This window comes from Capricornis sumatraensis, chromosome 14, assembly GCF_032405125.1.
Source record: "Capricornis sumatraensis isolate serow.1 chromosome 14, serow.2, whole genome shotgun sequence".
NCBI lineage: Eukaryota > Metazoa > Chordata > Mammalia > Artiodactyla > Bovidae > Capricornis > Capricornis sumatraensis.
In genome coordinates this window covers 14,235,275-14,262,665 of record NC_091082.1, presented here as the reverse complement: position 1 = coordinate 14,262,665, position 27,391 = coordinate 14,235,275, and the positions used below count along the sequence as shown (strand labels likewise).

Sequence of the window (27,391 nt, the reverse complement as noted above, 5' to 3'; positions counted from 1 at the left end):
AATTGAAAGGTAACAATACTTCTATATTTTTTCAAGTATATTTGAAGAACAAGTGTATTTGAAGACCAAAAATATCCAAGCACTTCAAAATAGGAGGGGCTGAGGCTCTAGTTCATGTAGGAAGGTATCTATTAAAGAAAGGGTGAAAACCGTTCATCAACATAGAGACAGGAGTCTGTGCAGCAGTTGAGGCAGCAAAGAAATTGACCTCTTTTAAAAATTCTGAATAGATTCCAGGGGGAGATGGATGACACTGGACATGTAGGCAAGAAATTGATATTATAAAACTTGAAATTTATTCTAAGGGGAAGCTTTTCAGATCATCATGGCTTTCTTACAGGTACTCTCTTTATGTGAAGACAACAGTTGGAAAATACCCTACAGCCAAGATCTTTTCTTGTTTTTGTTACAATTGCAATAAATAAGAATAAATACAATACAGTACAATAAAATAAGAATTTTATATAAGATAAGCACAAAAGACTTACCTGGAGGACCAGTGAATAAGAGTCCTCCTGCCACTGCAGGAAACCTGGGTTAGGTCCCTGGTCCTGAAAGATTCCACATGCTGTGAGGCAACTAATCCCATGTGCCACAATTACTGAGCCAAATGTTGCAGCTACTAAAGCTTGCATGCCAAGAGTCCATGCTACCCAACAAAAGAAGCACTGCAATCAGAAACCTAAGCATCACCACTAGCCCCACTTGCCACAACTAGAGAAAGTCTGTGCACAGCAATGAAGACCTAGCACAGCCAAAATAAATAAATGATTTTTTTCTAAAGATAAGCACAAAATATATAAAGAAAAACACATACCAATAGAGGTATTGCTATGTGGAAGTTTGGGATAGCATTTTAGGAAAGGAATACCAAAGGTTCTCATCAAGAGTGATCTCTTCAACTAAGTTACAAAACTCAACATTAAAACAAAAACAAATTTATTGAGTTATTTTGGGGGGCATTACTTTAAAAACAAATCATTAACTTACATCTAACTTTATGATTGGGCTTCCCTGGTGGCTCTGTTGTAAAGAATCCACCTGCCAATGCATGGGGATGGTGTTGATCCCTGTCTCCTCTACAATACTTACAGGTACAGCAAGAAGATATTTATATCTCATATATCTTTAAATATAAAGATATTTATATATCATATACATAATAAAGACACCTAGAATTTGCCTATGTTGCCTTGAATGTGTTTACTCTTTTTGTTTCATATTTCAATTTGACATTTATTATTTGGAGCCATACTGTTGAAATTTAGAGTTACTCTTGAAAATGTAAGATCTTAAATTATAATCAATGCAAGCATGCTGTTTATAGTCCAATATGTGTCTAAAGAGGAAAAAGATAAACTAGCAATAGAATTTGATGAATTTTTCTGCCTTGATATTATAATCATTTATCTTGACAAGTGTGAGGCTATATCTTACTAATTGATATATACTCATGTAATCAAACTGTGAGTACTAGCTACCAGGAAAATATAACTAGCATTGCAGAAATACCATTTTTGTTTTTATATGATACTATTTCTTTTAGGACCTTTGAAACCAGGAATTATAGTTGAGAAAATATCCATTTGATACGTTCCTGTAGAAGTTTTACCTCCCTCAAATCTTCTGATAACTATAATTTCTCAGTCTGTTTCAAATGCAGCCAAGAGAAGTTACTGCGCTGGGGGAGGATGGGCTCAAGCCCTCCCTGTCAGTAGGTAACTGTCATTGGAGGCACTTTGGGTGGGGCCAGGAATCTGCCCTGACTGACACATTTCCCTATAAGTGACTTGTCCTGACATTTGGGTGACCATCTTGATGACTGACCAGAAGAATCTTAGTTACCTTCCTTCACATTTCTCTTAGAATAAATTCTTTCCTGTGGTTTTCCTGGGTTCTGCATTCAAAGAGAGCTCTGGCTGTCTAGACTTACTTATCATCAGATTTCTAGTCATTAGTTATTCCAAGAAGAAGGTAGGGCTTAGGCTCAGGCTCCATGAGAGTTAGGACTCACAGCTGTTTTGTTCCATGACATATTGTCTATACCCCAAAACAGGTTGACAGATGGGAGATATTCAATAGGAGTTTATTGAGTTAGTCAATAAATTTCAGTGTTTATCTTTGCTTTTCCTAAACACATTCTTGTCAATGATATTTCCAGTTTTTCAAAAATCAAACCTCATTTTTCCCTCTTCTCTCTCTGCAAATGAGCTCACCTCATTTCCTGTCAGAAAAACCCAGGGTAACATTAGGCAAGGAAATTCTCAACTGTTCTTTCTGCCTTACACCGCAACTTCTGCTTCAATTATTACTCTCAGAATTTTCAGATCTCAGAGTTTTCCTTCTTAAGATTAATCCTATACCTGTATTCAGTGTAAAACAATCTCTTTCAGCTATAATAGGCCTTATTACCCTCTCTATGTTTATTTCGTACATCCCTCTAGTCTAGCTTTTCACTCTTCTCATGTGTTTATTTTCTCTGAAGAAGCAAATTGGTTTCCCTCCAGAAACAACTCGATCTTCCTTCAGTTACCACTTCTTGAAGATTGCTACCTTGTTTTGTTTCCCTCAGTACTCTGAACCACTCCTAAAAACAGGGTAAATTCTCAAGCCTCTAGTGTGTTTTGAATTCATCTCCTTATTTTATTTTTTCATGGTTACATTTTGAAATCATTACTTTCTTTGGCCAGACACCTGACTTTTCTTTTCTTTTTTTTCTAACTTTTAATTTTTTCTTTATTTTACTTTATAATACTATATTGGTTTTGCCATACATTGACATGAATCCACCATGGGTGTACATGCGATCCCAAACATGAACCCCCCTCCCACCTCCCTCACCACAACATCCCTCTGGGTCATCCCCGTGCACCAGCCCCAAGCATGCTGTATCCTGCATCGTGACTTTTCTTTATGCTGTTCATCCTCCCTTGACTCTGATCATTAACAGTTTAATGCAGGAACACTACCAAAGACCTACACTGATATTTTGTCAAATTCTAAAAGAACTCCCAGATGTATTGAATATTTGAACTATATAGCTATATAAAATGCTTTCATAGACCATACTGAACTCCTGCAAAGGCCAGCAAAAATTTCTTGCTAGTTAGTGTTAGCTGCTCATTCGTGTCTTGACTCATTGCAACACTATGGACTATAGCCTACCAGGCTCATCTGCCCATGGGATTCCCCAGGCAAGAATACTGGAGTGGGTTGCCATTCACTTCTCCAGGGGATCTTCCTGACCCAGGGATCAAACCTGGGTATCCTGCATTGTAGGCAGATTCTTTAACATCTAAACCACCTGGGAAATCCAGGTTATAGGATAACCTAGAGTGAAAAACAGTTTCTCACAGTCTCAGAGTATATACTGGGAAAAGGTGGCAACTTTAAGCCCTAGTTTCTTATTTCAGGTATTTCTTCTTTTTTGGGGGAATCATACAAGAGATCTGCTTAAATACATTCAATGTAATATAGGTACTTTTCTTATTAAATTACATCTTCTTTCTTGAAAAAATACATTTAAATAAGAAACAATATATTTTATTTCTATAGATAATAATTTTTAATGTTTTAAGATTGTGAATTAAAAATAATGCAGAACTGCTTGAGATCAAAAAACAAATGAATGTGAACATTTGCACAGAATCAAGTATAGGACCAAATTTGGTCCGATGATGACTATTCACTGTGTTCAGTTCAGTTCAGTCGCTCAGTCGTCTCTGACTCTTTGCAACCCCATGAATCACAGTATGCCAGGCCTCCCTGTCCGTCACCAACTCCTGGAGTTCACTCAGACTCACGTCCATCGAGTCAGTGATGCCATCCAGCCATCTTATCCTCTGTCATCCCCTTCTCCTCCTGCCCTCAATCCCTCCCAGCATCAGAGTCTTTTCCAATGAGTCAGCTCTTCGCATGAGGTAGCCAAAGCACTGGAGTTTCAGCTTTAGCATCATTCCTTCCAAAGAACACCCAGGGCTGATCTTCAGAATGGACTGGTTGGATCTCCTTGCAGTCCAAGGGACTCCCAGGAGTCTTCTCCAACACCACTGTTCAAAAGCATCAATTCTTTAGTGCTCAGATTTCTTTATAGTCCAAGTCTCACATCCATACGTGACCACTGGAAAAACCATAGCCTTGACTAGACAGACCTTAGTTGGCAAAGTAATGTCTCTGCTTTTGAATATGCTATCTAGCTTGGTCATAACTTTTCTTCCAAGGAGTAAGCGTCTTTTAATTTCATGGGTGCAATCACCATCTGCAGTGATTTTGGAGCCCCCCAAAATAAAGTCTGACACTGTTTCCACTGTTTCCCCATCTATTTCCCATGAAGTGATGTAGATCATCCCAATAGTGAGTCTCTGATGCTTTTTCAGCCTCACAGTGCACAATATCTTTATAATGGGTACTTTCTCTGAAACTTCACAGACTGAATGCCGTACTTATGTGCATACATAATATCCCATTTCATGCATTATGATCAGGAAAAACTTGGTTGGTGGACTTTATAGACAAAAATTCTAATTTAATCATACTCTTTATTCCATAGTTACTTTTGGTAGCAGTAGATGCTTTGGTTAGTCCTTTCAAGGGACTATTTTCCTTTTATAGCAACAGATGAACTTCAAAAGTGTAAATCATTAAGATTAAGTGTATATGAGGCAAGCCCGTCAAAGGAGATGAATTTGATCATAATACCAAAATAAGGTACAAATGTCAAGGAAAACATAAATATTCAATCTGTATAAACGGAAGATGGGACCCTGAGGTAACCTGCAGAAGTAACCTATTGCTTATAATCTTTACAAAAATTCATTCTATTTCTTTCTAACTTTTACAAGTAGTGTCTTTGTGTCTTTTAAAGACATCTAAGCCCAAGATTCAGAAAACAAAGATCATAGCATTTGGTCCCATCACTACATGGGAAGTAGAGGGGGAAACAGTGGAAACAGTGTCAGACTTTATTTTTTGGGGGGGCTCCAAAATCACTGCAGATGGTGACTGCAGCCATGAAATTAAAAGATGCTTACTCCTTGGGAGAAAAGTTATGACCAAGCTAGATAGCATATTCAAAAGCAGAGACATTACTTTGCCGACTAAGGTCCATCTAGTCAAGGCTATGGTTTTTCCAGTGGTCATGTATGGATGTGAGAGTTGGACTGTGAACAAGGCTGAGCGCTGAAGAATTGATGCTTTTGAACAGTGGTGTTGGAGAAGACTCTTGAGAGTCCCTTGGACTGCAAGGAGATCCAACCAGTCCATTCTGAAGGAGATCAACCCTGGGATTTCTTTGGAAGGAATGATGCTAAAGCTGAAGTTCCAGTACTTCGGCCACCTCATGCGAAGAGTTGACTCATTGGAAAAGACTCTGATGCTGGGAGGGACTGAGGGCAGGAGGAGAAGGGGATGACAGAGGATGAGATGGCTGGATGGCATCACTGACTCGATGGACATGAGTCTGAGTGAACTCCAGGAGTTGGTGATGGACAGGGAGGCTTGGCTTATTGCGATTCATGGGGTTGCAGAGAGTCGGACATGACTGAGTGACTGAACTGAACTGAACTGAAGTTATTTATCAAGCTGGAAAATAATTTAGAACCTCCAAAACACTGTCTCTAAATATGAACTGCATCATATGCACTAGTCAATTATGTACTGAACCATGCAGAAATTGGTGGCTTTAAATTAACATCTGGGCAGTAGGTGTGCTCATTACTATAGGAAAATCAATGTTTCTTATTTGACATATTACACACAATTGTGCCTATGCCTGAAACTATTATTTATTTATCTATGCATCTGTCTTCCTATGCATCTATCTATCTAGACATCTATTTATTTATAGCTGTCTAAAAAATTCTGAGTTGCAATGACACCACCAATTCCAACTGAACAGCACAGGGTTCATTCCAGTTTTCCACTTTTCACACATGTATTTCTCTTCTGCAACTGTAGGATACCTTGACTCACTATCTTCAATACTCATCAATTTCTACAAACCGAAGAAATACAGAAAGTAACTTCATTTCAATAAAAAAAAAATCTACTGTGTTCCATTCAACATGTTTACAGTTCTTTTTTAAAGGAAGCAGGTCACATTTATATGTAGTAAAATGCATGTGTACTACATTTTCTTCTAAAAGCTTTATAGTTTTAGAATACATATTTATGTATTCCATCTACCTTATATTAATTTTTAAGTAAGTGGGAGTTAATGTTATTTCTTAAATTATGAGTAGTCAGTTCTAACAACATGAATGGAATAGACTTTGAAATGAAAATCAACTCACTATGGAAATGTTGATTTATTTCTGGTTCTCTATTTAGTCCATTTATCCATTTATCTCTTCTTACTCCTAACCACTTTACCTTGATAATTACAGTTTTATAGTAAGTCTTGGAGTATGCTGCACATTTTCAATTGTGTTCTTATTCAAGATTGTTTTTATTCAGGTCTTTTCAGTAACATAGAAATGTTAAGGAAAGCTTATTAATTTCTATGAAATATCTGTTTATATAATTAAAGGGATGTTATTGTATAAGGAAAGACAAGTTAGGGAGAATTGACATGTTAACCATATCAAGTGTTCAATCCATAAACATGATATATCTCTTCAATCATTTGTTTCTACTCCTGTTTTCCTAGAAATGTCTTAAATATAGGAAATTACACTTTTAAAATTATTCATATTTTATTTATAACATTACAAATACAGTTCTTCAATGTTACATTTTCTATCTGATTTGCTGCAAATATGAAGAAATGCATTTGATTTTTATATACAGATTTTATACTCTGTACTATATTGCCTTATTCATCTTAGGAATTGTTTTGTGGATCTGTTAACAGTATTTCTTCTGGCAATTATACCATTGAAAATACAAGGTTTTTATTCTGCCAATTCATTTTTACTTTGATTTATTAAACTTTCTTATTATATGGGTCAGGACTTTAAGTAAACTGTTGTAAAAAGTAATGACTATAAAGATCTTTGTCCTATTCGTTACACTGGTAGATGGTATACAACATTTTCTATTCTGTGGACTTATTATTTCCTTCCTTAAAATTACTTGCTTTTTTAAAAATATTACTATCTCATATCTTAAGGAAGGCAATGGCACCCCACTCCAGTACTCTTGCCTGAAAAATCCCATGGACCAAGGAGCCTGGTAGGCTGCAGTCCATGGGGTCGCTAGGAGTCAGACACGACTGAGCGACTTCACTTTCACTTTTCACTTTCATGCATTGGAGAAGGAAATGGCAACCCACTCCATTGTTCTTGCCTGGAGAATCCCAGGGACAGGGGAGCCTGGTGGGCTGCTGTCTCTGGGGTCTCACAGAGTTGGACACGACTGAAGAAAATTAACACATGCATTTAAACAATTATTTCAAAAATATAACCTGTAAAATTATACTTTTCCTTAAGTACTTTTTAGCTGTATCTCAAAAAACTTTACATTCATTTTTTTCTATTTAAATCTATGTAAAATCATTTGCTCTCTTTTAAAGAGCTTTGTTGCAGTATGATTATTATATAAATTACTACACATATTTCTTATATCCAATTTAATGAGTATAGTAGACATTCACAGAAATAATTCATTCTTAATCATTTCTAATCTAATTCTGTTGTCACAGAACAAACTGTAAAATTTCAATATTTTGCCTTTTTTCATGTTTTGTTATTGCACAGCATATTTTCTATCTTCATGAAAGTTCCATTTTTAGATAAAAGGATATATATACTCCAACTGCTGGATCAGGTTAAAAAGGTTCATATGTTCTTCAAATTCATCTATGTCTTTAAATATTTTTCTAATTGTTCTATCAATCAAAGTAAGAAGGCTCTCAGTATGATTAACCAAGATTGTGAATTTGTCTATTTCTTCCTTTAGTTCTATCCTTTTTTGCTTCATTTATTTTTGGATGCCTATACTTCTATGAATGCTCATCCTTGTGAATTAATATTTTATAAGTATAAACTATTTCTTTATAATTTTTAATATTCCTTGTTTTGAAGTCTACATTGCCTTTAAAACAATTGATTGCTTTTATGTAATAAATTCTCCTGATATTTGAAGTAATTAATCTTCTAAAATCATTCTCTCTAAATCAGAGGCAAAAATAAAATAGTAAAAGCAGACTAGCTACAAGCTTATTCACTCATCTCACAAATCTGGGGAAACCAAATTTATTTATTAACAGAAAAAGAAAATGGCAATAATAGCACTACACACTAAAATCAATGGCACACAGAAAAGAGCAATGATGTTTATAGCTTTAAGCCATGCTATAAATAAATAGCAAACTAAAAGAAATCGGCATTACAGTCTAGAATCTAGAAAAGAATATAACCCAAAGAACATGTAAGAAAAAATTACTAAAGCACCAATTATTATTTTTAAAAAGATAAGAACATAAACAACTTATCTGCATAATAACTCAGGTTTTAAGGAAATTTAGTAGATAGTTCAGCTTCTGGAAAGACTTAAAAGAAAGTACAATTTAAGATTACTTAGACAAAAATGGTTAGACATAGAAGAAAATAAATCCTTGAGAATACACTGAAAAAATATGGCAAGATATCTAAAAGATAAATAAGAAAAATATTTTTTATAAAATGAAAAACACTGATCTGTGTATGTGTGTTCAGTTGCTCAGTTTTGTCTGACTCTTTGCCACCCAATTGACTGTACAGCCCACCACACTCCTCTGTCCACCGAATTTTTCAGAAAAGAATACAGGAGTGGGTTGCCATTTTCCTCGTCATGGGATCTTCCCTACCCAGGGATTGAACCTGCAACTCGTGTTTCCTGCATTAGCAGGAGAGTTCATTACCACTAGTGTCACCTGTGAAGCCCACAGTTCACTGAAGGATCATTTATACCCTGCTGGTCACATAACTAAAGCCAGGGTCTCTAATCTGTTAAAGCAGGTGCATTCATCAACGTATATATCCCTTAACAGTGTAGGCAAGTTAGTAAACTGTACCTCCATGGGAGTCCTAAACTGGAAACAGTACACTCTGTGAACAGTACCAGTGAACAAATCTAGGTCTTAACTTCGTCAAGAATCTGCTTCAAAATAATTGATTATTAACTAAGTGTAATTTCTCCTTTAGATAATCAGCTCCCACTGACAGAAAATCATGTGAGAATTTTAATCCAACACCAATATATCTGATCATAGTTGCCTGTTTTTTTTTTATTTTTTAAAGACCCTGATATCAGACTTCACTTAGTGCCTGTAATTGAGTGAGAGGCTCACTCAGAACATCCTAATGATTAGAAATAATTAAAATCAGTTTTATACATATGAAACAAAATGGACCAAAGGAAGAATATACAAGGAAGACCATGACACTATAAACCAAATATGATATATTAGGGTGCTAAATAAGCTTAAGAATATGATATATATAAGCATTATTACTGTTATATCATTTGTTATATTAGTGCTTTTTTATTGAAAATTATTCCTTTACTATCTTAACTTAAGATTTTTAATCAATAAATCAAATTTTAATACTTTTAGGAGCACAAATACAACAACGTTCACCTCCAGCTCTGATTTCCAATACTGCAGATATGACAACGACAATGAAATGTCAGGATGGAGAAAAAATATATATTCTCTGTAAAGAAAATTACCAATTCAAGATGCAGAAGAAATTGTGTGCAAGGATGGTAGATGGCAGTAAATCTTACATTGTATTGGTCAACAATACATGACTTGCTTTATAACATTCTTTTAAATAAGATACATACTCCTCTAAGCTTTGTACAAGTTGGAATCAAGATTGCCAGGATAAATATCAATAACCTCAGATATGTAGATGACACCACCCTTATGGCAGAAAGTGAAGAAGAACTAAAGAGCCTCTTGATAAAAGTGAAAGAGGAGAGAGAAAAAGTTGGGGGAAAGATCAACATTCAGAAAACTAAGATCATGGCATCCAGTGCCATCACTTCATGGCAAATAGAGGGGGAAACAGTGGAAACAGTGTCAGACTTTATGTTTTGGGGCTCCAAAATCACTGCAGATGGTGATGGCAGCCATGAAATTAAAAGACGCTTACTCCTTGGAAGGAGGTTATGACCAACCTAGACAGCATATTAAAAAGCAGAGACATTACTTTGCCAACAAAGGTCTATCTAGTCAAGGTTATGGTTTTTCTGGTAGTCGTGTATGGATGTGAGAGTTGGGCTATAAAGAAAGCTGACTACCAAAGAATTGATGCTTTTGCACTTTGGTGTTAGAGAAGACTCTTGAGAGTCCCTTGGACTGCAAGGAGATGCAACCAGTCCATCCTAAAGAAGATCAGTCCTGGGTTTCATTGGAAGGACTGATGTTGAAGCTGAAACTCCAATACTTTGACCGCCTGATCAAAGAACTGACTCATTGGAAAAGACCCTGATGCTGGGAAAGATTGTGGGCAGGAGCAGAGGGTACAACAGAGGATGAGATAGTTGGATGGCATCACCAACTCAATGGACATGAGTTTGGATGGACTCCAGGAGTTGATGGACAGGGAGGCCTGGTGTACTGTGGTCGGTGGGGTTGCAGAGTCCGACATGATTGAGCGACTGAACTGAACTGAAGCTTTGTATGGATCAGCAAGATGAAGGTCGCTTTACCTTGAAACAATAAATCACAGTATATATATATATATATATATATATATATATATATATATATATATAAATGAACATTCTTTTACTTCTAGTATGAAGTAAATAGGGGCAAAATTTGGGGGCTACTATATAAATACCAGGTAAAATTTACACTTATGCATATTTTTGTCTTAATGATCAAAAGGACAAGAATAAAGGACCAATTTTTCTCCTTAGTATGGGAGTTGTTGACCTGGAAGATGAGTCCCCAGACTATCTGACATAAAAGTACAGTGTAGCTTGCTTACAGGAAAGCCAGAGGGTTATAGGAAACAGAGATTCTGTTCTTAATAGTCACACAAAAATCTCACACGCTCCATGTTCCAAGGCAGAGGCAGTAATTGGAAAGAAGCCTGGATTAGACTGACTTGCTGGTCTTTGTGAACCTCCCAGAGAGTTGGGGGGGGCGCAATTTTGGGGACATAGATGCTGGCATGAGCCATTATGAAAGCTCATTTTACTATGAAAATGCCACTGCCAAGTGCCACTTTAGAGTTCTCCTTGTAGATTACTAGCACCAGGGCTTACCAACCCATGAGTATGACAGTGCCAACCGCAGGCCCCACTGGGCCCCAGCTGCTACACCTGGATCTCATCCTGATCCTGCATATGACAACACCAGCCCAGGTACCTTCGGGCCCTGCAGCAGGCTTTTCCAGGACTTCATCCTGCCAAATAGTAGGCTGCAGCCACTGCAGAATGCACTGATAGCCGACCAGGTTGGAGTGCTAGCCCTGCTTACCTGTGTCCCCACAGTAGTTGGGCTTGCTACAACAGGACACCCCTGTAGCATTTATATCTGCTGTACACATCCTGCAGAGGGGAGCAGGCTTCAGGGCTCCCTACATAAGACTTTTCCTACAGAAGACCACCTCTCCAAGCTCAGGAACATGCCCAATCTTAGAAGAAAGCACATAGAATTAGCTAAAATGAAGAGACAAAGAAATACATTCCAAAAGAAGGGACAAGATGAAATCTCAAAAAATAACACTAAACAAAATGGAGGTATGCAATCTACCCAGTAAAGCATTCAAGGTAATGACCATAAAGATGCTCAATAAACTCTGGAGAAGAATGGATGAAAACAGTGAGAATTTTAAGAAAAAGGTAGAACATTTAAAAAAGAACTAAATAGAGATAAATAATGTAATAGCTGAAATGAAAAATACACTAGATGAAATCAACAGCAGATTAGAGGATTCAAAAGAATAGATCAGTGATCTGAAGACAGGGTAGTGGAAGCTACCCAAATAGCACAAGAAAAAGAAAGAATTTTTAAAAATGGGTATATTAAGGGATATCTGGGCAACAGCAAATGCAGCAAAATTCTCATTATATGAATCCCAAATGGAGAGAGACAGTCTTATTTGAAGAAATAATAGCTGAAACTTTCTAACCTAGAGAACAAAACAGACGCAGGCCTGGAAATCAGATTCCCAAATAAGATCAACCAAAGAGATCTTACCAAAGCACACTGTAATTTAAATAGGAAAAAAATAAAATAGAGAATCTTAAAAGCATCATGAGAAAAGCCACTAGTTACATACAATGGGACTCATAAGACCATCAGCAGTTTCTGCAGAAACTTTGCAGGCCACAAGGGAGTGACACAATGTACACAAAGTGATGAAAGGGAAAAAAAAAAATTTATAACCAAAACTACCATATCCAGCAAGACTATCATAGGATAGATCAACAATTTTAGAGATCTGCAAATAATGTGTTCATCAGCATTAAACTCACTTTACAAGAGATATGAAAGAGACTTTCTAAGCTGAAAAGAAAAGACTGCAACTAGACATAAGAAAGTTACAAAAGAAAGAAGTTTACTAGTAAAAGCAAACTTACAGTAAAGGTAGTAGGTGCTAGTGGGAAGATTAGAAAATAAAAACAGTAACGTTATTTGTACCAACAATAAATAGTTAACAGAAACTCAAAACAAATGGATATAAAATATGAGGTGGGGAACAGAAATATAGAATTATTAGAACATGGAAATCATAACAAGAGTCTTTTGTTGTACAAATGTACAAGACTGAAAATCAACTATCGGGGAAAAAAATAAAAACTGCCAGAAGTACAAACAGCTAGAGGTTAAAAAATATGTTACAAAATAACCAAGGGGTCTCTGAAGAAATCAAAGACAATATAAAAAATACCTGCAAACAAATGAAAATGGAAATAAAATGATCCAATGTGTGAGACTCAACAAAAGCAATTCTAAGAGGGAAATTTATAGTGATACAAGCCTATCTCAGAAAAGAAAAAATATCTCAAATAAGCAATCTTATATAAATCTAAAGAAACTAGAACGATAAATACAAACAACCTAAAGTTTGTAGAAGGAAAGAAACAATAAAGATCAGAGGATAATGAATGAAATAGAGACTAAACTAATAGAAAATATCAATGAAACCAAGAACTAACCATTTGAAAAGATAAACACAGTTGCTAAACATTTAGAAAGATTCATCAAGAAAAAGAGGAGGGTTTGAATCAATAAAATTAGAAACAAATGAGGAAATGCCCCAGAAATATAGAGAATTAAAAGAGATTACTGTGAAAATTACACACAAATAAAATGGACAATTGAGAAGAAACTGATAAATTCCTTGAAATATGCAATTTCTCAAAACTAAATCAGGAAAAAAATAAAAGATACAAACAGACTGATTACTGATATTAAAATTGAATCAGTATTTTGAAAACCCAAGAAACAAAAATCCATAACCAAACAGATTCACAGGTGAATTCTGCCATTTACAAATGAGTTAACACTTATTCTTCCCAAAATAGTTGTAATCAACCTCCAATTAAAATAAATGAAAAGAATAAATAAACAAAAATGATAGAAAAAAAAATAGTCCCAAAAGAAATTGAAGAGGAAGGACACTTTTGAACTTCTTCTGCAAGGTCAGTATCATCATCCTGATGCCAAAACCAAAGACATTACATAAAAAGAAAATTTCTGTCCATACCATTTATGAACATAGGTATAAAAATTCTAAATCAAATATTAGCAAACCAAATTCAACAATTGAAAGGATTACACACCATGAGCAACTTTGACTTTTCTCAGGGATTCAAGTATGTTTCAATATCAGCGAATCAATGTGATATTTACCAACAAATTGAGAAATAAAAATAATATAATTATCTCAATAGATGCAAGCAAAACTTTTGATAAAATTCAATACCTGTTTCTGTTAAAGCTTTCCATGTAGTGGGTAGTGGGTAGTAGGGAAACATACCTAAACATAATAAAGGCCACATATGAGAAACATCCAGCCAACATTGCATTCAACAGTGAAAAGCTGAGGGGCATTTCCTAAAAACCAGGGAAAAGATGAGGATGCCCAAACTCTCCACTTTTATTCAACATGGTGTTGTAAGTCCTAGACACAGCAATCACAGGAAAAAATAAATTAAAGGAATTCAAATTGCAAAGAAAAAAGTAAAACTGCACTATTTATAGATAACATAATACTGTACATAGGAAAACATCATCAAAAGCTATTAGAACTAATAAAAGAATTCATTAAATTTGAAGGATATAAATTAAGATACAGAAATATGTCACATTTCTATGCTTGAACATCACATTTTTAGGAAAGGAAATCAAGAAAACAACCCCATTTACAACTGCATCAGAAGAATAAAATAGCTAGTAACAAATCTAACCAAGGAGGTAAAAGACTTGTACTCTGAAAGCTATAAGATATTGATGAAAAAAACTGAAGATGGCAAAACAAATGGAAAGATATCATGTTCATCAATTTGAAGAATTTGTATAGTTAAGATAACCTTGCTACCCAAGGCAATCTACAGACAATGCAATCCCTCTTAAATTACTAATGGCATTTTTCACAGAATTAGAAGAAAAAAATTTTTGCAATTTGTACAGAAGCACATAAGAACCAGAATAGCCAAAGCAATCTTGAAAAAGAAAAATGGAATTGGAAGAATCAAACTCCTTGATTTCAAACTCCATCACAAAGTTGTGATAATTAAAATAGTATGACACTGGCACAGAAACAGACACATATATCTACAGAACAGAATTGAGAGCCCAGAAATATACTCACAATTATATGGCCAATTAATGTATGACAAAGGAGGCAAGAATATAGTGGGAAAATTATTGCCTCTTTAATAACTGGTGCTGGGAAAACTGGAGATTTACATTCAAAAGAATCAATCTTGGCTAACTTTCCCACATAATATACAAAAATAAACTAAAAATGAATTAAAGACTTAATTATAATTCTTGAATCCATAAAACTCCTAGAGAAATCATAGGCAATATGCTCTTTGACATCAGTTTTAAAGTGAAGAACTAAAGGGCTTCGATGAAAGTGAAAGAGGAGAGTGAAAAAGTTGGCTTAATTCAACATCCAGAAAACTAAGATCATGGCATCCAGTCCCATCACTTCATGGGGGATAGATGGGGAAACAATGGAAACAGTGAGAAATTTTATTTTGGTGGGGGGCGGGGAAGGGGGGCTCTGAAATCACTGCAGATGGTAACTGCAGCCATGAAATTAAAAGACACTTGCTCCTTGGAAAAAAAGCTATGACCAAGCTAGACAACATATTAAAAAGCAGAGACATTACTTTGCCAACAAAGGTCTGTTTAGTCAAAGCTATGGTTTTTCCAGTAGTCAAGTATGGATGTGAGATTTGGACTATAAAGAAAGCTGAGCACAGAAGAATTGAAGCTTTTGAACTGTGGTGTTGGAGAAGACTCTTGAGAGTCCCTTGGACTGCAAGGAGATTCAACTACTAAATCCTGAAGGAAATCTGTCCTGATTATTCATTGGAAGGATTGATGCTGAAGCTGAAACTCAATAATTTGGCCACCTGATGTGAAGAACTGATTCATTTGAAAAGACCCCAATGCTGGGAAACATTGAAGGAGGGAGGAGAAGGGGTCAAGAGACGATGAGATAGTTGGATGGCATCACCGATTCGACAGACATGAGTTTGAGCATGCTCCAGGAGTTGGTGATGGACAGGGAAGCCTGGCATGCTGCAGTCCATGGTGTTGCAAAGAGTCGGACATGACTGAGCAATTGAATTGAATTGAACTGTATACTTACATGTATACTATCATGTAAGAATCAAATCGCCAGTCTATGTCCGATGCAGGATACAGCATGCTTGGGGCTGGTGCATGGAGATGACCCAGAGAGATGTTATGGGGAGTGAGGTGGGAGAGGGGTTCATGTTTGGGAACGCATGTACACCCGTGGTGGATTCATGTCAATGTATGGCAAAACCAATACAGTATTATAAAGTAAAATAAAGTAAAAATAAAAATTAAAAAAAAAAAGAATTGAATTGAACTGGAGGGGATATGTCTCCTCAGGTAAGGGAAGCAAAAGTAAAAGTTAGAAAATGAGAGTACATCAAACTAAAAGTGTTTCCCATAGCACAGAAAAGTATCAATAAAATGGAAAAGGCAGCCTACTGAATGGGAGAAGATATTTCGCAAAGGATATATCCAATTAATATTCAAACTACACAAAGAATTCATGCAATTCAACATCAGAAAAAAAAAGAAAATATATTCAATTCAACTAAAAAAAAAAAATGGCCAGAAGACCTAAGTAGATTATTTTTCCAAGAAGATATAGAGATGGCCAACAGACCCATGAAAAGATGCTCAATATCATTAATCTTCAGGCCAAGTTCCAAGTTCAGTCACTCAGTCATGTCTGACTCTTAGCAACCCCATGAATTGCAGCATGCCAGGCCTCCCTGTCCATCACTAACTCCCAGAGTTCTCTCAAACTCACGTCCATTGAGTCAGTGATGCCATCCAGCCATCTCATCTTCTGTCGTTGGCTTCTCCTCCTGCCCCCAATCCCTCCCAGCATCACAGTCTTTTCCAAAGAGTCAGCTCTTCTCATGAGGTGGCCAAAGTATTGGAGTTACAGCTTTAACATCAGTCCTTCCAAAGAACACCCAGGACTGATCTCCTTTAGGATGGACTGGTTGGATCTCCTTGCAGTCCAAGGGACTCTCAAGAGTCTTCTCCAACACCACAGTTCAAAAGCATAAATTCTCTGATGCTCAGCTTTCTTCACAGTCCAACTCTCACATCCATACTTGACTACTGGAAAAACCATAGCTTTGACTAGATGGACCTTTGTTGGCCAAGTAATGGCTCTGCTTTTGAATATGCTATCCTGGAATATGAAGTCAAGTAGGCCTTAGAAAGCATAACTATGAACAAAGCTAGTGGAGATGATAGCCAGTTGAGCTATTTCAAATCCTGAAAGACGATGCTGTGAAAGTGCTGCACTCAATATGCCAGCAAATTTGGAAAACTCAACAGTGGCCACAGGGCTGGAAAAAGTCAGTTTTCATTCCAGTCCCAAAGAAAGGCAATGCCAAAGAAGGCTCAAACTACCGCACAATTGCACTCATCTCACATGCTAGTAAAGTAATGCTTAAAATTCTCCAAGCCAGGCTTCAGCAATACGTGAACCATGAACTCCCAGATGTTCAAACTGGTTTTAGAAAAAGCAGAGGAACCAGAGATCAAATTGCCAACATCCACTGGATCATTGCAAAAGCAGGAGAGTTCCAGAAAAACATCTATTTCTGCTTTATTGACTATGCCAAAGCCTTTGACTGTGTGGATCACAATAAACTGTGGAAAATTCTGAAAGAGATGGGAATACCAGACCACCTGACCTGCTTCTTGAGAAACCTATATGCAGGTCAGGAAGCAACAGTTAGAACTGGACATGGAACAACAGACTGGTTCCAAATAGGAAAAGGAGTATGTCAAGGTTGTATATTGTCACCCTGCTTCTTTAACTTCTATGCAGAGGACATCATGAGAAACCCTGGGCTGGAAGAAGCACAAGCTGGAATCAAGATTGTGAGGAGAAATATCAATCATGTCAGACATGCAGATGACACCACCCTTATGGCAGAAAGTGAAGAGGAACTGAAAAGCCTCTTGATGAAAGCGAAAGAGGAGAGTGAAAAAGTTGGCTTAAAGCTCAACATTCAGAAAATGAAGAATATGGCATCTGGTCCCATCACTTCATGGGAAATGGATGGGGAAACAGTGTAAACAGTGTCAGACTTTATTTTGGGGGGCTCCAAAATTATGGCAGATGGTGATTGCAGCCATAAAGTTAAAAGACGCTTACTCCTTGGAAGGAAAGTTATGACCAAGCTAGATAGCATATTCAAAAGCAGAGCCATTATTTTGCCAACAAAGTTCCATCTAATCTTCAGGACAATGTATATTAAAACCATAGTGAGATGTCCCTTCACACTTGTCACAATGGCTAATATAAAAAATACAATAGCAAGTATTGGCTAAATGTGGCCCAAAGGGAGTCTTTGTGCACTGTTGGTAGAATTATAAATTGATAGAGCCATTGTGGAAAAGAGTATGGAGTTTACTCAAAAGTTAAAAGTATAACTGTCATATGATCTATCAATTCCACTTCTGGGCATTTGTTCAAAGGAACCAAAAACACTAATCCAAAAAGATATAAGCACTGGTGTTCATTGCAGCATTACATGCAATAGGCAAGGATAGGAAGCAAGCCAACAGTCCATTGATAGATGAGTGGATAAACACACACAAAAAAATGAACTATTACTAAGCCATAGAATAGGAAATATTTTCATTTGGAACAACATGAATGAGTCTAGTGTGTTTTATGCTAAGTGAAGTAAGTCAGTTAGCAAAAGACAGATACCACATGTTCTCACTTATATGTGAAATATAAATATAAAACAAACAAAATTAAAGGAACACAGGCTCACACAGGTGCAGAACTATGGGTTGTTGCTAGAAGGGAGGTGGGGGTTGGCAAAATAGATGCAGAGGGTTTAGAGGTACAAACTCCAGTTATGCAATAAAGAAGCCATAGGGATATAATATACAGCATACAGAATATGGTCATATTCACACTGTAATAACTTTGTATAGGGACAGATTTTTACTAGATACTGGTAGTCATTTTATAATGTATGTAAAAGCCAAATGATTTTGTAGCACACCTGAAGTTAACATACTGTTAAACATCCAACATTTCAATAAAAAATTCATTAAAAAAAAGAATGCAGGGGCATGTTAAACAAGTGGATAGTACAAGAGTATTTATGGAGACAGATGGATTGCAAGTTTCAATTATTTGTCAGTCTTAAAACTCTTTAACTTGTTCAACTTCTTCTAATTTAATTTAAACATTATATTCATACTTCATCCTTTGATCTCTGTTCTTCATGTAGAAAAAAATTCCATGTTTTCAACCACCTCAAATAGACTGTGGAACCATTAAATCATCTAGCTCTGCAGAAGAAAGGAAAGAAACACATGACATGAACCAAGGCTATATGCACATGGCACCAAGTTAAGTTATATTTGTGAAGAAGGCTTCAGGATATTTGAAGAAGATGGAATAACATGCTATATGGGAAAGTGGAGCTCTTCCCCTCAGTGTATAGGTGAGGACAGTATGCAAACCAAATTTCTATATTCAGTATCATTCATTGAAACTAATCAATTGTAATCAAAGTTATGAGACAGGTTCCTTCAGATTTCTAAATATTTCAAATCATTTATTTATTTATAAGTCATTTAGGAATTAATGTACCAGGGTAGCTCAAATAATAAAGAATATGCCTGCAATGTGGGAGACCTGGGTTCAATCCCTGGGTCCTGAAATCCCCTGGAGAAGGACATGGCAACCCACTCTAGTATTCTTGCCTGGCAAATTCCATGTACAGAGGAGTCTAGTGGGCTACAGTCTATAGAGTTGCAAAGAGTTGAAAATGACTGAGTGACTAACACTTTTAAGTTTTAATATGTAATTTCTATGTTTATACACTTAATTGATTTTTACATATTCCAATTAATCATTTGTGTTAATTTAATTGGTTCCATATAGAATCAGTTTTCAATCTGACAATTTTTTTGTAATATTAGCACTGCATGCATGTGTAATAAAGTAAACCTAACTATTCATATAACATATTCATAGTCCTACCTATTCATAGAATTTGCAGCATTTGCATTGCCACGAAGTTTTTTTCTGAAAAATTTCTTATGTTCTTCCTACAATGTCCCTTTTAATTTCTTACAATATATAGTACTTTTCCTAAGGTGACGAAGTCCTAATGTGTTTTTTTTTTTTATTACTCATGATTGATTAGAGAAGCACTGATAGTCTCTTTTATATATCAGTGCTGTTAGTTTCAAGTTTGTGCTCAAGGGGATGATTGGGCAAACACCAGAATGGTAATTTTAGGACATATTCTTGAACTTCTGTCTGATTTTCTAGAAGTTACAATATAATCATTTACTATTTTCAAATAAAACTACCAAATATGATGAGCAGTTCATCAAAATAAGTTTCAGAGTTAGTGAAACATGAAATCATTCTCTCATGTATTCCTAGGACTCCCTTGTGGACTTCCGCCTTATATTTAGAATGGTGCTATATCTCATTAGAGAGACAGTTACCAATATGGAGAAGTTACTTACAACAGTGATGAGGGGTTTGGGACAGAGGGACTCGTATCCATCTATAGGACATTTAGGAGGAAAATGCTCCCGTTCACCAGAATGCATAAGTATAGTGTTTTTCATTCTATTATAAGGCTGACAAATATCTTTAATTCATAGCATAAATAGTATAAATATGAAACTAACCACTAATTCTAGAATCTAACAAGGTATCTATGGAAAGTTATGAATTGAATTAATAACTCTAGTAATAGTAAAAGTTTGGTTGTCTCAAATTGTCTCATCTTAACCAGCTAAATAATAAAAGTTTGGTAACACTAGCTAAATTATCTCACTTTCACATAATCTTGGATGTAGTTTGGACATCCTCTGATATACATTCTCAGATTTCTTGTCTCTGTTCCTTTATCATGGCTGACAGCTGCTCATCAGTCTTATCACTACTCCATTTGTTATTAATTTATCAATAATTTCTTTATAACATGCAGTTTTCTAAGATATTTAACAGAATTCAAGGTAACAGATTTTGATAGAAGCAAGAAATATAAACACATTCATAATGTAGATGACTTGCAATTGGGAAAAATAATTTAAATATGAGACGTATGCATTCCTCTCTCTTAGAACATCACCATTCCCATGTCGTAATTTTGATGAATATAGAGACAGTCAATGTGACTGAATCAAGATTTCTGACATTTAAGTTATAAGAGAAATATTATACAATATTCATTGGTTTGATATGTATCTATTTTTTCTGAAATATAATTATTGGCCAGTATGTATTTTTAAAGAGGTATTAAACAAATATTCTTTTTCTTTCAGATACAGATTGTGTTAACTTGCCCAGCTTTGATGATGCAGTCCTCATAGGTTGAGAAATGAAATCATGTAGATCAGGATAAGTGGCTTTTAAATGTTGGCCATATTATCAGCTGGATAGATACAATATTATACAGTGTATTAACAGAAAATGAACAGGAAGGCCAGCATGCAGAAGTACTTAGGCAAAATTTTTTAATTTATGTATTAAAATATATTAAGAAACACAGTGAGGAAAATTGCCTCCACCATCATTAAAAAGATATAGATTATTCTTAAGCCAGGTCAAAGAAGGTTTACGCCTGAACATAAAAAGGTATGAGAGTTTCCCAGGTGGCACTAGTGGTAAAGAATCTGCCTGACAGTGTATGAGACATGGTTTTGATCCCTGGGTTGGGAAGATCCCCTGGAGGAAGAAATGAAAACCCACTCCAGTATTCTTGCCAGAGAATTTCATGAATAGAGGAGCCTGGTGGGCTAGAGTTCATGAGGTCACAAAGAGTCAGACACAAATGAGCATCTGAGCATGCTCACACACATAAAAAAGGATGGAATTGTGTACTCAGTGGTCAGTCTATAGCTCAATAATTCTATAGCCCAGTACACGGTTCAGGCACAGCAATCTCAGCATATTCTGTAAACTGTTAGAAATGCAAGCATTTTCACAGGGTCACTGAGATCTGATGAATCACAACCACTGGGACTGCAATTCTGACACTATCTTAATGATTCCCAAGGGATTCTGTGCACATTTCAGTCCAGAAGCCATGGCAACAGCCTTACATACTTTGGATCTCACTGAGGAATTACACATCACTCACTAGGGTGTCCTTAAGCATTTACCATTTAGCTCATTATCATTAAAGGGTCGTTTTGTAAAATTACACTTATTTTTCTATATCTTATGTTTGGATCTTTTAATTAATCATCTTCTCCCTTCAACTATGATATTGTTCAGAGTGTGTTAATTCTTAATTAAGTTTCTAAAGAAGTACTTACTATGTTTGTTTTCCTAAGGACCTAAAGTTACAGCTCTTTTAAAATTTTAATTAATTTATTTTAATTGGAGGCTAATTACTTTACAATATTGTGGTGGGTTTTGCCATACATTGACATAAATCAGCCATGGGTGTACATGTGTTCACCATCCTGAAACCCCTCCCACCTCTCTCCCCATCCCATCCCTCAGGGTCAACCCAGTGCACCAGCCCTGACCACCCTGTCTCATGCATCAGCCTGGACTGGTGATCTGTTTCACATATGATAATATACATGTTTCAATGCTACTCTCTCAAATCTCCCCACCCTCGCCTTCTCCCACAGAGTCCAAAAGACTGTTCTATACTTCCGTGTCTCTTTTGCTGTCTCACATAGAATATCATCATTACCATCTTTCTAAATTCCATATATATGTGTTAGTATTGCTGGGAGAAATATCAATAACTTCAGATATGCAGATGACACCACCCTTATGACAGAAAGTGAAGAAGAGCTAAAGAGCCTCTTGATGGAAGTAAAAGAGGAGAGTGAAAAAGTTGGCTTAAAGCTCAAGATTCAGAAAACTAAGATCATGACATCTGGTCCCATCACTTCATGGGAAATAGATGGGGAAACAGTGGAAACTGGCTGACTTTATTTTGGGGGGCTCGAAAATCACTACAGATGGTGATTGCAGCCATGAAATTAAAATACGTTTACTCCTTGGAAGGAAAGTTATCACCAACCTAGACAGAATATTAAAAAGCAGAGACATTACTTTGCCAACAAAGGTCCATCAAGTCAAGGCTATGGTTTTTTCAGTGTTCATGTATGGATGTGAGAGTTGGACTATAAAGAAAGCTGAGCACTTAAGAATGATTCTTTTGAACTGTGGTGTTGGAGAAGACCCTTGAGAGTCCCTTGGACTGCAAGAAGATCCAACCAGTCCATCCTAAAGGAGATCAGTCCTGGGTGTTCACTGATGTTGAAGCTGAAACTCCAATACTTTGGCCACCTGATGCGAAGAGCTGACTCACTGGAAAAGACCTCAATGCTGGGAAAGATTGAAGGCAGGAGGAGAAGGGGAGGACAGAGGATGAGATGGTTGGATGGCATCACTGATGCCATCAATGGACATGAGTTTGAGTGGACTCCGGGAGTTGGTGATGGACAGGAAGACCTGGCCTGCTGCAGTTCGTGTGGTTGCAAAGAGTCAGACAAACTGAGCGACTTAACTGAACTGATACTGTATTGGTGTTTTTCTTTCTGACTTACTTCACTCTGTATAATAGCCTCCAATTTCATCCACTTCATTAGAACTGATTCAAATGCATTCTTTTTAATGGCTGAGTAATATTCCATTGTGTATATACACCACAGCTTTCTTATCCATTCATCTGCCGATGGACATCCAGGTTGCTTCCACATCCTGGCTATTGTAAACAGCACTGCAATGAACACTGCAGTACACGTGTCTCTTTCAGTTCTGGTTTCCTCAGCGTGTATGCCCAGCAGTAGGGTCATATGGCAGTTCTATTTCCAGTTTTGTAAGGCATCTCCACACTGTTCTCCATAGTGGCGTACTAAGTTACAGCTCTTAAACAGGATGAATGTAAGCCAAATCCTAATGTCAAGTGATCTTTTTATTATGTTTTTCTTATGGCTTGTATATTCATATTGAATTTATATACTTTATAATTATTATGTTACTATCCTTAAGAAAGAGATGTCTAGAAAAGCTCTTATTTTCTCTGGCCTAAAAAAATGTGTATCAAATTTCTAGTGAAGGATAAAAGAGAGATTTAAGATACAGAAACTTAAGTCATACTGAAAAACATTGCTTTATTTCCTTTCCCTTAATCTTACATGTAAACTGATTAAAACTAGCAGTCTTTCATGACAGATTAACTATTGAATCTAAACAACCATGGAATATATTTGACATCCCATTTCCTCCTTGCTGTTCATGATGATCATTATATTAGAGATGCTTTTTTTCCTTTCTATTCAGATGCTTCCTGTGTGAATCCACCTCAATTGGAAAATGGTATTATACAAAATCAGGAGTCTAGATATCAGAGTGGTGAGAGAGTACATTATGAATGCACCAGGGATTATGACCTTTTAGGGGAGATAGATGTGATATGTTTAAATGGAACTTGGGCAAAACCACCTCAGTGCAATGGTAGGGTATCTTATCCATCCCTATAATCAATTTAGAATACATATTAGGGACAGAAATCTGTTATTATAAATATATGATGAAGTAACTTTTCTGTAATAATTTTATTTTTTAAATTAATTCATTTAAAGATGGTGTGTATGGCAAATTCAATACAATATTGTAAAGTAATTAACCTCCAATTAAAATAAATAAATTTATATTTAAAAATAAAAAATAAATTAAAAAAGCCACAATTGCATATTCTAAGAAAAAAAATAAAGACGGTGCTTAAAATCCAGTTCTATTGTGAACTGAATAATTATTTGACATTTATTTTATGAAAGAGTTGGACTTTCCTGATAGCTCAATTGGTAAAGAATCCGCTTGCAATGCAGGAGACCCCAGTTCCATTCCTGAGTTGGGAAGATCTGCTAAAGAAGGGATATAGGCTACCCACTCCAGTATTCTTTGACTTCCCCTGTGGCTCAGCTGATAAATAATCTGCCTGCAATGCAGGAGACCTTGGTTTGATTCCTGGGTTGGAAAGATCCCCTGGAGAAGAGAAAGGCAACCCACTCCAATATTCTGGCATGAAGAATTCCATGAAATGTGTATAGTCCTTGGGGTTACAAAGTGTCAGACATGAATGAGCAATTTTCACTTCACTTCACTTCACTTCACTTCACTTCACTTCACTTATGAAAGAGTTAGCAATACATGAACAGTTGGCATCATGGAACATTTCCTATCTTAATTATTAACAGTTACTTCTTGAAGAATAAATGTGTTAAAGATATATTTGACTCATATAAGTACATTTGACTTTTGATAGATATTATGCCATACTTTTTTGGAAAAAGTGCTCAAACCTCAGCATCAATAAAGCATTCATCCATGACCATAGAGCCAGGAAGAAGTGAAAACAGTTTTCCAATGCTGGAAATTGGAGCCCAAGAAATTGGAGCCCATCCATTTTAAATATAGCCCAGTAAATTCTGCTTTGAGACATGGAATAGGCAGCCAGGGCCTGGCCACAGAATGTGACATAAATTGGGGATCTTCCCATATGGGTGATATTTAAAAGTATGTAACTAGCTGAAGTCATTCAGAGAATTCGTGTACACATAAGCATAAAGAGTCTGAATCTTGGTCCTGGGACACTTCAGTGTTTAGAGTTCAGGAAGGGAGGGAATCCAACCAAGAAATACATTAGCCACTTCTAGTTTTTCAAGTTAACTTTTGCCTGGTGTGTATTTTTGGCAGTCTTCCACTTGACACGTTTTCATGTTTGAAGTGACTTTCTTGTACACAGCATACAGCTCAGACTTGTTTATGTGTCCACCCTGCCGTTTTTGATCTTTTAATTGATCTATTTAGAACATTTACATTTTAAATAGCTATTAACTATTTTAGGGATAATGTCTGCCATTTTACTGTTGTTTTATATGTGTTTCCTCTGTTTCTCAATCCTATTTTGTTTTCTTGTCCTCCCTGTGAATTTTTGAACATTATAAAATAATTTAACTGTGATACATCTGCATTGCTTTACACGGTTTTATTAGTAGTTGCATTAGTTATTAAGATACACAAAGGTAGCTTATCACTCCCTGCTGTTGCTGATGTTTTACCACCTCAAGTGAAATGTGGGAAGCTTACTTCCATTTACATTTATTTATACTCCCCAATTTTTTAACATAAATGTCTGTAGTATTCTCAACATCCATTGAGCACCATATCAAATGATAATTTTGCACAGTCATAATCTAATAAAATCAGTAGGGAAATTATAGTCTTATTATATTTGCCCATATTTTAAAAAATCAATTCCATTGTTTTTTCCTACCTAAAATCTCAATCCTTTTTCTGTTTTGCTTTCTATTTGAAGAATTCTTCAAGTACAGGTCTGCTGGAGAAAGATTCTCTGTTTTCTTTTGCCCAGGAATGACATTTTTTTTCCTTTTATTCTTTTTTCTTTTTTTCCTCTTTTTATTCTTAAAGGATAGTTCACTCATTATAGCATTTGGAGTTGCCAGCTCTTTTCATCCAGCATTGGAAAACTGTTGTCACTTCTTCCTGGCTCTACGGTGATGGATGAAAACTCTACTGTGCTGATGTTTGAACACTTTTTCAAGTATGGCATAATATCTATCAAGAGTTACTGAGATTTTCTCCTGAAATTTCTAGCAATTTGATTATGATGTACCTTTTTAACTTTTTATTTTGTATTAGGGTATAGCAATTAACAATGTCCTGCTAGCTTCAGGTGAACAGCAAAGGGGCTCAACCATATAGATACATGTATCCATTCTCCTTCAAACTCCCCTCCCACCCAGGTTGCCACATTACATTGAGCAGAGCTCCCTGGCTATACAGTAGGTCCTTACTGGTCATCCATTTCAAATATAGCAATGTGTGCATGTCCATCCCACACTCCCTAACTATCCCTTCCCCCGTCATTCATCCCAGCAACCATAAGTTCCTTCTATAAGCCTATGAATCATTTTCTGTTATGTAAATAAGTTCATTTGTATCATTTCTTTTAAGATTCCACTTATAAGGGATATCATATGATTTTTCTCTTTCTCTGTCTGACTTAACTTCACTCAGTATGACACTCTCTAGGTCCATCCATATTGTTGCAAATGACATTATTTCATTTCTTTTAATGATTGACTAATATTTCATTATATATATGTTATTAAGATATACATTTTTAGTTATTAAGATACATATTTCTCATGATGTGTTCTGCATAGAAGTTAAATAAGCAGGGTGACAATATGACCCCATGAACTATAGAGTCCATGGAGTTCTCTAGGCCACAACACTGGAGTGGGTAGCTTTTTCCTTCTCCAGCAGATCTTCCCAACCCAGGAATTGAACTGGGGTCTCCTACTTTGCAGACAGATTCTCTACCAACTGAACTATCAGGGAACCCCTACATATATATACATATATACACATATATATATCTCACATTCTCTTCATCCATTTCTCTGCTGATGGACGTTTTGACTGATTCCATGTTTCATGTCTTGGCTATTGTAAACAGTGCTGCAATGAACACTGGGGAACATATGGCATTTTGGGCCATGTTTTTCTCCAGATATATGCCCAGGTGTGGGACTGCAGGGTCACATACTACTTCTATTTTTAGTTTTTTAGGGAACCTACACAATGTTCTCCATAGTGACTGTACCAATTTGTATTCCCATCAACAGTGTAGGAGGGTTGCCTTCTCTCCACACCCT

At 36.1% G+C, this 27,391-nt stretch overlaps 1 pseudogene; it reads left to right on the top strand.

Moving 5' to 3' along the window:
* Positions 1-325: 325 nt before the first annotated feature.
* LOC138090705 (complement factor H-like) lies at positions 326-26,143 on the top strand (annotated as a pseudogene).
* The last annotated feature ends 1,248 nt before the right edge of the window (positions 26,144-27,391 follow it).